Source organism: Melospiza georgiana, chromosome 5 (assembly GCF_028018845.1).
Source record: "Melospiza georgiana isolate bMelGeo1 chromosome 5, bMelGeo1.pri, whole genome shotgun sequence".
NCBI lineage: Eukaryota > Metazoa > Chordata > Aves > Passeriformes > Passerellidae > Melospiza > Melospiza georgiana.
Window position 1 is genome coordinate 18249061 of NC_080434.1, and position 13044 is coordinate 18262104.

Below are 13044 nucleotides of genomic sequence, written 5' to 3' on the forward strand. Positions count from 1 at the left end.
GGGCTGGGCTGCAGCGCTCGGGCAGCGGGACGAGCCCCTGGAGCTTCAGGGGGGCTGCGAGGGGGGACCCGCGGTGCCGATGCCGACCCCTCCGGGGGCAGTGAGCGGGCGGGGGCACACAGGACACTCTGGCGTGCGAAGCGGCGTCCGCCGGCGGCGCCCCCTATATAGGGGAAGGGCGGGAGCGGGGCGGGGCGGCGGCGCCTTTGATGTCCCGCCGGCGGCCCCTTTCATCCTGCCCGGCTCCCCCCCCGAGCTCTTTGTGTGACTAAATTTGGCAGGAGCATGGAGGCGCGCCAGGGCGCCCACGTGTGCGCCGAGCTCCCAGCTGAGAGAGCCGGGGTTTTCTTCCGGGTAAGGAGACAGCGGGGGAGATCAAAGAGTTTGGGGAGCTGGAGCCGAAATGTGCAGTGGAAATAAAGTGAAATAAAATAAATAAATAAATAAATAATAGAAAAGGGGAAAAAAATAATGTGCAGTGGACATAAAGTGAAATTAAATAAATAAATAATAGAAAAGGGGAAAAAAATTAATTTCTCCGTCCTGGACGCGTGCCAGTCAGAGGCAAGGGGAAGCAGAGGGAGCACATAGTGGTCGGGGGCACCGGCGGGAGGGGAAAAAATATTCTCGGAAAAGGAGTTTTTTCTGAAAAGACAAAAAAAAAAAAAAGAATAAAAAACAACCAACGAACCAGCAGACCGAGCCTTTTGTTTAAAGCCGCCGGGCTGTGGAGCCGAGCGGGCTCCGCCGGGAGGAGCCGTCCAGGAGCGCGGCCGGGCCAGGGCTGCGCGGCCGCGGGGCAAAACTCCCTCGTAGAGCCCGAGAAACGCCGGGCAACCAGCGGCAAACATCCCCTTCTCCCGCCCGCGAGGCCGGTTCCGAGGCTCCGAGGGAGTCCTTGTGGGCAAACCCCCGCGGTTTTTCCTCCCCCTCGGAAGCGATGCCGAGGGTGGTCCCCGAGGGGAGCGTGCCCCGGGGCCAGGCGCCCTTGGCGGCAGCCCACGCTGCTCCCCGCGGCTCCCGGCGGGCACGGCGCTGCCCAGGGACAGCGGCGCTGCCCTCCGAGCTGGGCTGGCACAGCCGGGCTGCGCCACGGGAACCCCGGGGCCCGCTGCCCCCTCAGGACTGCAAAGCACAACAAAGAATGTTAGGTTTTCAAATTTCTCCAATCGAGCCTTCTCGGCGCCTTTTCAAGGCAATGTGACTGAATTATGCGTGTTCCCCGGGTCTGCGTTCGCCACCCCGTTTAGATAGCACCCGTGATTTATGTGCAAGTTGAATATATAGGCTGAATTCCCAAATTCCTTCTGAAGCAAATAAATCCTCCTCCTGCAGGACGTGGGGTGAGCTGGGCCAGAGCAGGGATGTGATGATTAGCCCTGGCTCTGCAGAGTTATCGCTGGTGTCCTGCACATCCTGCTGCTGCACAGCATCACTGGGGAGCCAGCCCCGGACTGCCTCAGCTTGTATGGATGTGTTTGCAAATATGGACCTGTCCTGTGCCTCTAAAACAAGGATAATACCTCAAAGGCATTTTCTACCCTGTGAGAATAAGTGCATTGTTGTGTTTAAAGAGACTCTTCTGATGAACGCCGTCGGGAAAGCTGTAAATAACAGATTGGGATTTTTTGAGGGGAAAACCCAGTGTCCTCTCTCACTCTTGTGTTGTACCAGGCACAGTCCCTTTGGTGATGCAGTCCCTTTTACAAGCACAGTGTCCAGATATCTGGCATACCTTTGGATGTGGGTCCATGTTTGGATTGCAGGCACTGTGGCTCACACTCCAAGGCTATGCCCAGCTGTTTATTGGGGTGGGTCACCTGCCATGGCCTCCAGATGATGCTGATGCCAGTTCCTGGTAGCCTTGAGGGAACTTGGGTGTGGTGTGGAGGGGATTTCTCATTGCACTTAGGATCATTCCTGTCATGGTGGCTGAAAGAGATTCTTTCCAATAGTCAGGTCAAGAGGATTCTGCAGCGTGAAGGGAACGATTCTGTATTTGGTGCAGATTTATATTTTAAATGGAGAAAAAAACCAAAAAGGGAGTAATATGTTCTGGTTTTGAAGACTCATTTATTATGAGCCTTTATGAAATACGAACTCATTTTTCAAATTTATAACAAAGGGCATCCTGGCTATGTTTCTAGCAGCTATATCAAAGAGTAACTGCACTTCTCATTTAAAGCTACTTTGAAAGAGATCACATGTAATAGGTATTAGGATATTAAGAGTGTATATGTGCTTTTTGCTTTTTAATTTACACATCCAGCTTTCCAGTTTTGGGATGCCATTAATGTTCTTAAACCAGAATTACTCTATTTAAAGAGCTAGGTTTTCTTAGCTCTTGCAACAACATGGGCTTTATGAGATTTGAGTGGGAAAATCTTACCAGTGCATTTTTACTCTAAGAGCTTTTGTTTAGAGGAAAGCATTGGTGGCTCAGATCTCATGAATGTGTTATCTTATTTTGAGATTAAAATAGCTAGTAGTTAGTGACCGCTCCCCCCCTTTTTTTTTTTTTTTTTTTTAGTTGAAGATAAAATACAGGGCAAGTGGCATGTTTTATTGAAATAAGTGATGACACAAAGTAGCTTGCAAAGTAACCCTTACATTGAGCAGTGCCATTGCAGGATTATTTCTGATGACTCATCAGATCAGATAATCCACAGCATGTGGATAAAAGGGGACGCAGGACTCAGAACTAAACCCAGAAAGCCACGCTTGGAAAAATGCAAAATCTGAGGTTAATGTTGTATTAAAGGTAAGACCTGAAAAGAGCACGGCAATGTGCTGCCCCCCAGCAGGGATTTTTAGCCTGGCATTTTTGAAAGGACCAAAGAGATGTTCAAAGGGAGTGGAATAAAATATCCCTGAAGGGGCCTTTGAAAATCCAAACTTTAGTAGTTTTGTGGGATGCCACATTAATGTGAGATTCTAGCTGAAGAAATGTGTTTTAATTTCAGAGTAGCAGTTTTGCCCATTTGCGTCAACATTTCCTACTTTTTTGGAGGGGGAAGTTCAGCTCCTGAATAAATAAATGTTATACGTGTCCCAGAACCGATGAGATTTTCTCCATCCCTGGAGCCAGGATGCCACACCCAGGGGCAGTGTCTGTGGGCAGGCTTTCAAAGGCCCCTCCAGCCGAGTCCTGCTCCTGCACCTCTAGCTTGGACTCAGAAGGGCTGGCGAGTGTCTCACACTGCAGCTTCTTGGATGCGCCAGGGAAAGCCCCCGAGGGCCTTTTGCTGGGGTTTTGTGCTCGTGTCGTTGGAAGCCTTATGCTGAAAATGTTTATTTCTATTTGTACTTGGTTTCACAGTGCAAAATTAGTATTTGGAGCTCCATAAGTACATGAGGTGTTTTGTAAAGCAGTCACCCTTTTACAATAACCCTTGGCTTGGCTCTGGCTAGACCTGTTTTGGAATTCAGCATACACCAATTGATATATTCTGCCCAATACATAATGACCATGCAGAGCTGACTGTGCACCAGTGTTTCCTTGTGGCTTTTGAAATGGCGATCGCTCCCTTTCTGTGCTCCCAACGAAATCAAAGCATCTTGTAATCCTTTGCTTGTTTTTAAGTGACAGTAGTCCTCTGTTCCCTGACAAATATTGCCAGCAGAAGCCTGGTAGCTCCAGACAAGGTCCTTTGAAAGAGGTGGGAGGGGAGAGAGGCTCTGCAGGCAACTTTCCAGCAGCAGCTGTGCACTAACAGCATGGGAGTGTGGGAGGCTACTCCCGGGTTGGGAAGACAGTTCAGCAATGCAGTGAATGTGTGCTCGCAGTACATGACTCCTATTTACTTTTTTTGAATTCCCTGACCTTTGTCTGACCAAATCCATCGCCAAAACGCAGCTGGATGGGGAGGGGGAGCAGCAGCCAGGCTGTACCAAGGACCCTGCTGCGCTTGGTGGAACACGCGGCACTCCCCCAGGGAAATGTTTAAGGACAGTGATGAGGTGGGGAGTTTTCCTTCTTGCTGAGAAAGTTACTTGGAGTTGGGTCTTATTTTACTGTACCATCTCTCACTTTCCATGGAAGTAAGTGCCATCAATTTGCCTGGCAGAGGTATTAAACTGTAACAGCTGAATGCCAGTCAAAGGCAGCGCTGTTTGATAGGGAAGTGCCAGAGAAAGAGTACTTTGCAGGAGTCTGGGGTATTGTTCAGAGTCTTGTGATCTCAGCTTCATCACAGCTTCACAGTTTCAGGTCTAGTAATGATCTGAAAATACAAGTCTTCATGGTGACTGGAAGGCAGAGAGGCACAACCTATAGGGACAGCAGTTAGGGCTCACCTTTTGATGAAGAGCAAGATCAGTCTGAGTTGCAGCTGGCCATTTCACCTTCAGCTCCATTTTCCTTCGAGTGGGTCTCATGGACCCCTTGTGTCCACGTCTAGGGGAAACAGGCAGTTTTGGCTTGGAATTAAGAATTTCAGAAAGACTCTCTAACACCGAGGGAAATAAATAAATGTGAGCAAAAGTTCTGCAAGTTGTCAAAGGAGAACATCCCATGCAAGGAGATTTCAGTCAAATCCTGCAGAACCTGACTCATAATTGTGCTGGAGCAAGGACCTACAGATGAGACCCCGTGCTGAGAAAGAGCTGATGGGGGTGACACTGAGGACAGCGTGGGGTAGAGGAGAAAATTGTAAGTGAATGGTGTCACATAAAATTCCGAAATTCCCTGTGTGGTGCTGTTCTGAGTCTCCCAGACCGCTTGTGGTTACTGCTGAGCTCAGCCAGAGCATGGATGCTCAGGCTGTCTCCAAGTAAGCCCTGCCTGAGGAGGAGAATGGTTTCTGCCCTGCTGGAGAAGGGTAATGGGAGAGGGGGACCCTTTAGGCTGGCAGGGCTATTGCAGAGGGTGAAAGCAAGGGTTTGGATTGTGGCCCTTGTTGCTCATCTGCCAGGTTACACCATGATTGATCAGCCAGCTTTGGGTCTGTACATCTCCACAGAAAGCTGTGCTTTCTCTCCTGTTTCTACCTTGCCTCCTCTGCTGCTTTGTGCTGGTCAGAAGGAAGGAGCAGCTGCAGAACTTGCACGTCTGGGTGAGCCTCAGTCGTCAGCTGAGCCACCAGCCCTTGCCCACGCAGCAAGGCTTTTCAACAAAACCAGAGACTCCGGATGAAAATACTCTTCCTGCCTAAAAGACTTTAATAACTTTTACTAACTTCAGCACCTTTTAAAACAATGTGTAATTAAATTATGAAGTTTCTTGCTGCAAGATGTTATGGAGTCTGACAGGATGAATGGATTCAGAAAAGGATTAAGCAAATTCATTTTGTCTATGAAACAATGGGTTGCATACAATTTCCAGCCTAAAAACTCCCTGAACCTCCAACTGCAGGCAGTCATTCTGGTCGCATGAAGGTGATGCAGCACAGGAGTGCAGATTGGAAAAGCAAACACTGCAGAAAATTACTCAAATGCATGCTGTGATGGAAAAGTCAGAATCTGAATTTGCAGCATGCCGTCAGTCACTGGCCTGAAGCTATAACCAAGATTGATACCAGCTGATGTATGCATGCTGCTACTTATGTTGATAATGAAATAAAACTTTCCCTGCTTTATTTGTCTGTCCCTTGAGGAATTCAGTTTTTCAGACCTCTCTCACAGCCAAGACTACTTTTTATTACATCTATTTGTGTTTGCTGGCTGTGAAGCATCTAAATAGTGTTTCATTAAAAAAAATCTTTATACGAGAAAGATCAGAAGCGTTCCATGGTATTTATTTTCCTTTAAAGAGGGTATCTTTGGCATGCAGACAGGCTGTGGCTAACTTAACCATTATGAGTTAGCAAAGGATCATCCATGAGATATTCGCCATAACCAGAATAACATTAGATAATTAGAAAAAGCAGCTTTTAAAGGGATTTAATTTCATGTAAAATATATTATTTTGAATTTCAGTAAAGTTTTTCCTTGAATGCAAACAAACACCTTGTTATTTTGAGTTCTCTTCCTCTTAAGCACTGTGCATTTAGCCCTGATATGGGCATAGGATTCACCAGATTATTTTGCATTAGAAGAGTGCTATCTTTAGTGAGAGCAATTAAGGCAAAGGGGCTGCAGGCCAAAGCACTGGAGCTGTATAAGGATAGCAGAAGCTGTAGATTAATATGTATATTAATTACTTGGTTCCCTACTTGGAGCTATGAATAGTGAATTCTTTAATTTAATGTTCCATTTTTAAGGTAGTTTATGGTTCACTAAAACCCAAAGCATTGGGAGGTTTTGCAGGTAGATGTTAAAATGGTGAAGCTACTACGGATGTTTTGGAAAAAACAGTTGAAGCAGACTGCAGAGGTGGATCCAGAGGGAGAGCATTTGGAGATGTCCAGGTACATTGCTTTATGCAAGCTCTTGCACAGGGCTGCAATAAGATGGGTTTCCTTCATCCATACCCTGAGCTGGGCTCTGGATTTGATGTTGTGTGACTGAATGTCTGGTTTGGGCAGGAAGGTCTCCCCTCTTGCTCCCCTCCATGGTTTATGGAGCTGCCCACACAGCCCCTGTTACACATGGTATGCTCTCCAAATTAACAGGTCTCTGCCCCGGAGAAGCTTATGCTCTGAAGGAAGTTCATATCTTTGAACTTATCTGAATTATCCTCATCTGGGGAAATGAATTCCTTCAGCTCATTCTCATCCCTCAGAAGCTCCTTGTCCCCTCAGTCACACTTTAGTCTCCCTCGTTACCGCTGCACATCCTCCCTGTGGACTCCTCCCACAGCTGGGCAAGCCTGCAAGATCCCCTGGGGCTGCTCCAGGGCAGCTGCCCAGTGCCCGAGCAGGGGAGGGGACCCTCCTAATGTGACTTTGTTCAGTTGATCTGGGGCTTGTCAAACATATGTGCCTTCAAAAGTCCTGGCTCTGACCTGGGAAACAGGTGGCACCTTATTAGCCTTTTCAAAGGGAGCTCTCCTGATCTGCTGTGTAATTTGTGCTCCTGTGTTAAATATAACTCAGTGTGCAGCAGTGCCTGTAACCATCGTGCTTGGGCCAGTGCCTGCCTGTCAGCTCCGTGGGGCTCTGCACAAGTGCAAGAGCTCCCACTGGGCATCCTCCCTCCAGGCTGAGGGTCTCTGCCTGTGGTGGCTGTCATCTGTCATGCAAGGAAAGGATCCTTTGTGCCCTACTCCCATCAAAAGCACTCCTCTAAATGGTAGAGGAGGAAATGGCAGCAGCAGCAACACTCTTGACACTGATTCTGAGATCCATCCCTACCACAGAGCCACAGAATCAATGACATTGGAAAAGACCTCTGAAGTCATTGAGTCCAACCTATGACTGAACACGACCATGTCAACTAAGCCATGCCACCAAGTGCCACGTCCAATCTTTCCTTAAACACCCCCAGGGACAGTGACTCCTCCACCTCCACACATAGCCTGGTCCAGTATCCAAATTCCCTGATGATAGACATCAGTGTAGTGTAACTTAGGAAGTGTGTAATAGTTAACCTTTTACTTCTCTGCCCCTTTTCCTCTGTCAGGAGCCTAAATGCCAGCCATCATCTGGGTGATGTGGACAATGCATGGCTTGAGATTGACCCAAGGGCTGAGCTTCTTTCAAAACTTCTGTGTGGCAGGAGGATCCCAGAGAGAGACATGGTTGCCATCAGGCCAAGGAAGAAAGAGTCCTTGCCCAACAGGACTGTTGGAAGTGGTTTCCACAATCTCTCCCTGGAAAGGCAAGAGGCAGCCAAACCAGGACCTTTTATTCGTTGTTGCCTGCTTGCCCTGCCTGAGTTCAGACCACGTAGCTGTGGGACAGGTGAGCACACCTAGCTGGGCTGGTGTGGTGGCTGCACTTTCCATCAGCAATGAAAGGTTTTCTACTGTGCAATTTACTGTGCTGGGCTGTGCCAGTAACCAAAGTGCTTATCCCAGGAGGGATAAAGAGTTCACCATCTCTGTAAACAGTCCACCATCTCTTTTGTAAAGGTGAGTAGGTCTGGCCAACCAGTATAACCAGAAGGTGTTATCAGTAGGCATTTTTCAGGAATACTGATTTATTTAATTGACATAGAAACTATAAGGACAGCTCTCTAAGTTTGTAAGGCTTTAAAAGCTTAGACCAAGTGAAATGGTTAGAAGAGCACAAACCTGCTCATTCAACTCTGTCAGCCCAGCTCCTCTCTCAGAACCCACCTCTGCTGGATGCAGCCTAGAAACATGTGATTTACAGTCCATGATGAGCCTTTGCTGATGCTGTCCTGGGAAAGGTGAGAAGAACTCTCCATAAAGCTGAAGGAGCCTCACAACAGCTACAGTACCCTGGAGCCCTTGCTCCTTCAAATTTCATAGCATCTGGCACAAGCAGCTCTCAGGTGTGATGGCTATGGAGTAGTGCATGCAGAAAAGCTGTGAGCCATTTGGAGCAAAGAAAAAGTAAGACACCTGAGAGTATGATGTCACATGGAAATTAGGGGCATTCAATAGTAATTGCACCTGCATGTTATTTATCAGCCATGTTTTGGGGTTGTGTTGGCCTTTTTCTTAATGTGCATGAGGATCTGCCCCACTTCTCCATTGCTACCAAATTCTTAAGTTGTTTGACAGGATTTGGTCAAGTACACCATCCCATCAAGTTTGTGTGGGTTTTTCTGTGTTTCAACTTAAAAGTATTTTTTTTTCAGCAAAATTTTGGAGCAGGATTTATTTTCAGTTTCTTTGAGGCAGTTTGGAGCCAGAAAGGAACAAAAAAGCCTCCAAACACCAAAGGAAATGGTGCCACTGAACAAAGGGTATCTTGTTTGTAAACTTCCATTTTAAAGTGTTGGTGCATATTCTACTGGAACAGTTTTTCATTTTTCACTTACACAGTCCAATGTTTTAAATACTAACCTATTCAACAGTCGAGTACTTTTTAGGGCCCTTTGGAGTGTCTTTTCAGCACCGCGTCTGTTTCTGAGAAAGCTGAGCTGTCTTCACTCCTGTGTATCGATCCTCCTAGACAATGTATCCAGAGAGAAAAAGGAGAGAGTGTTTCAGTTTGCAGAGAAGCACAACTGAGGAGAGGGAGCTGAATCTGTCCTGTAATCTGTCAGCTGCAGAGCCTTCATCACTGAATGATCCTCACCTCGTGTTTCTTGCAGCACAAGAGCAAGACTCTATTTCAGAAAAATAACAACCCAGGAACAAAATAAATTAAAAAAACTCCCAACACTCCCTTACTCCCCCCTCAATTTTCCTTTGAATCAAGACATGGTTTAACCAGGAGAATTTTTTTTCTCTGCACTTTTACCTCAATATTTCTGTCTACATTTCTGTGCCTCTCTCTGCTGCCAAAGCTAAGTGTTTGCTGAATTAAATAAACCATGCTGCATTGACAGAGCTCGTGAATGCTGCTATTGTCACCAGAATCCCTCTTGCTGGTCTGACCCCAAATCCTAATGCCAACTGTGGTGCAGTCACAGTGAACAAGAATTGATCATGCTGATGGGACTAAGATACTCTCCAAAAGGTGATTTTGTAGGCTGGTTTTGTCAGCACGTGACAAAACTTTGGATATGTTACATCTGGTCTTGTTTGGAATCACTCCTGTCAGAAAAGGTTTTTTAAAAAAGTAAATGCTCAACACATTCAAGAAAAGCTCTTGTCAAATGGCTAAAAGCCCCCAGGTAATCATTTCAGTTACAGGGTCGTTAATAATATTGGATTTAATGGATTTCCAGTGTTTGCATAATGCAATAGGGGATCCACAAGGAAATGGATTCTTCCTATCTGTATTGTGGGGAAGAACTTAGGGCTGATGCAATATAAAGTCTCTAAGATGAAAAATTAGAGTAATTTGACACAAGATAGTTTCTTAAGTCCTGAACAGGAGAGGTCTGAATTTTCAAAGCAGAACTGTAATAATTAAAATCTCCTAATTTTACATATCTTAAATGCCTACATGCTGTTGTATATTCTAGAACCCCATACTACTGAGAAGTTAATATAAAATATTAGGTCTACTCTTTTTTTGTGTGAGGTCTAGAGGCAAACATGTCCAACTTGGAATCCAGTTTGTCTTTGTCAAACTATCCAGGAAAAGAACATCCCACCTCAAATCCTCTGCCATTATTTCCTCTGGCTCCTGTTGTTACTTCTCCTTGTGGACATGCTGAGCAGCAGCTGCAGCAGAAGATTTGCCTTTGGTAGCTCTGGTGAGGAGCTGATAGCTCAGACCAGTATTGGAGTTCCAAAAGAGGCATTCACCTGTGGGTTTCAATTTCTCTTCCAACACATTTGCATGAGGCAGCACTAGAACCCTTTTCAGCAAGGTTTTCCTCTTCACTTTGTCTTCCTTTCTGACAATCAGCACAAACCCCTCGATGTGGTTGTACAGAGAGCTGCTGCATGAATGACCTGAGCTGAATGCAGGCGCTGTGTTCCACTGACACACATCCTCACCTGAGAAAACCTGAGAACCAGGGTTTCTCCCAGAATGGGCACTCCCTGTGTGAGCTTTACAGAAATAAGGGGAATTGTCTTCTTCCACCTTAAGGCATGAGGAGAAGTGTCCTAGTCTGTAATAGTTTTAGGTTTGTAAGCAGAAGCTCTGGCCATCAGGGCTTGCTCTGTTCAGGCTCTGGTGTCCCAGAGGATTGCAGGAGCACCAGCTCTCCTGAGCTTTGGAGGCAATGCAAGAGCATAGCAGGAGGAAATCCCTTCCTTCCTCAGCCAGGGGAGACAGAGACCTGCACATTTACAGAATCTCTTGTTCAAACAGCGATGTCAACCTTGCCATGGCCGTGATCAGCAGAGCCCAGGTTACCATTTGACTCCTGCTATGCAAGCAGAGGCTAGCACAAGCCAAACCGATAATTCACATCCCCCAGAATTCAGATTGCACCTCAGAAGTGACTCTTTAAAAGCTTTGGAATAATTATTTCACCTGTAGTTGGAATTTTTTTTTCTCCAGGCTCGACTTACAGTTTATAAATATGTGAGACAGGCGATTGGTAATTCAGTTTATAGTTTGTATGAACCCTGAAGCTTATGTCAATGCTGTTATCTATTATAGAAATGCAAACATGCTCTTTGATGTGTTATTCTCAGTGACTTGGGAGGATAAAGACGGAATACTCTATGGGCATTTGTAAAAGAAATTCAGAAATTGCAAGTCTACTAGAGCCTAACAACATATTTTCATTTATTTTTTTTCTCCTTTGCAATATGCTTGATTACAGTAACTGAAAAACAAGAGAAATATTACTTCCATCTAGATTTCTGCAGTAGGAGAGCCCAAACTGGCTCCCCTGCTATGCCAAAAGCCCTTTTTGGAGTACGCCAAACGTGTTTTGTATTACTGTAGAAGGGAAATTTGGTGCCACAGATGTGGATTTATTCTGTTGGACAGATTTCCTTGCTATAGGAGCACCTCCTGCTGGCTCTGCACTGTGCTGCCCTTGCATTGCCCATGTTTCCCAGACTTGGGAATAAAAAATGGAGCCACGGGAGGGTTCTGGAGATAGAGGAGAGCGGTCAGGTCATGGTGGGGCCAGTTCTGCTGCTGTGAAGGGTGAGAGGAGAAGGCTCCAGAGACTGACACTTCCCAGTCTGATACAGATTCATATTTCTACAGTCCCTAGTGAGGTGTTGGTACTCCACTAACTCAGTTTGGGGGAAACACACTGTCTGCTCCCACATGCCTGCAGTGACCCAGGCAGCTGGGAGTCCACAGAACAGCTGGGAGTAAAACTTGGTAATAGTAGGTGACAGAGAGCAAACAGGCATTGTCCCTGGTAGCTTCAGTTTCTCCATGAAAAATAGCTCAGAATGCTTTTCCACACAAAATGCCTTTTTTTTTTTTTTTTTCTTTAAAGAAGAATGTATAGTGGCTTTGTGGTCATGTTAGTGAATTTTTTTTTTAATATAAAAGCAAGATATTAATATGTCCTTTCTGATTTCAGTGGCTTTTTTCCAAACAATTTCTTTCTTTAAGGTTTTTTGGGTGGTTTTTTTTTTTTGTGGTTTTTTGGTTGGGTTTTTTTTTGTTTGGTTGTTTTGTTGTTGTTTGGGGTTTTTTTTAGGAGGCAGTTACAAAATAGTTTTTAAAAAATAAATAAAGTCAGCCTACAAATGAAACATTAAAGTTAAGTGAAATAAGCTATCCTGACCAGAGTGCTTTTCTTCCTTGGAAAACTAAACCAGTTGAAAACACTTGCTGTCATTCTGATGCACAAGAAAAATAAGTCCAAAATATCAACATTTTCCCCAGAATGAGAACAGTACCAGCTCTGACATGTTTCCTTCGGTGATCAAAGCTCTTGGGATGGCTGGAGATGACATGAAGAAAACGTGGTTTGTTCGTTTAAATGCAGTGGGTGGGGAGCATGAGAGAGCAGAGCGTTGTAGGGAGCAGGACTCAAGCGCAAAATGAGCAGCGCAGATCTGTTCAGCAACGCCTTCTCCTCGCACTAAGCACTAGCACTGCAGTAAGGAGCACCTAAAGGCTCCTGTTGTTGTTATTCCTATGGTCTAGAAAGGGGCTGCTGAAGCACCAGTGAAGAAGCACAAGGAGACACAGACCTTGTCTCTACAGCAGTTAAACTTCTGGTCTATAAAGGGATGACCCATGGTTTATTAAAAAAGCATTTTTTTCTTTACCGCCCTGTGTTACTATTGTGACACACCCTGGAGAAAGCCCAGCAGTGCCGTGCCCTGGTGTCAGGCACTGTCTGTCTGTCTGTCTGTCTGTCCGTCTGTGCCCTCCGGCTGTCCCTGCAGCCCTCCCTCGGTCACTTGTCCCTTGGGGCTCCTGGGGACGGTGCCACCAGGGTGAGCAGCAGGGATCGGGTGACAGCCACTGCAAGTGCTCAGCCGGGACAGTGCCCTCCGTCCTGCATCCTGCAGGGCACACATTTTACAGGAAGAAAAATAGGGGAAAAAATTCAGAAATGCTGTAGAAAATGGTTTAAAACTTCTCTGGAACTACTTTGGTAAATCTTGCTGCTTGTAAAGCCAGACTCCTTTTATCTCATAGGAACTGAAAGGCAGAAGAAAATTATGACTAACATATTTTTAAGAATTAGAAAAAAATCACCTAA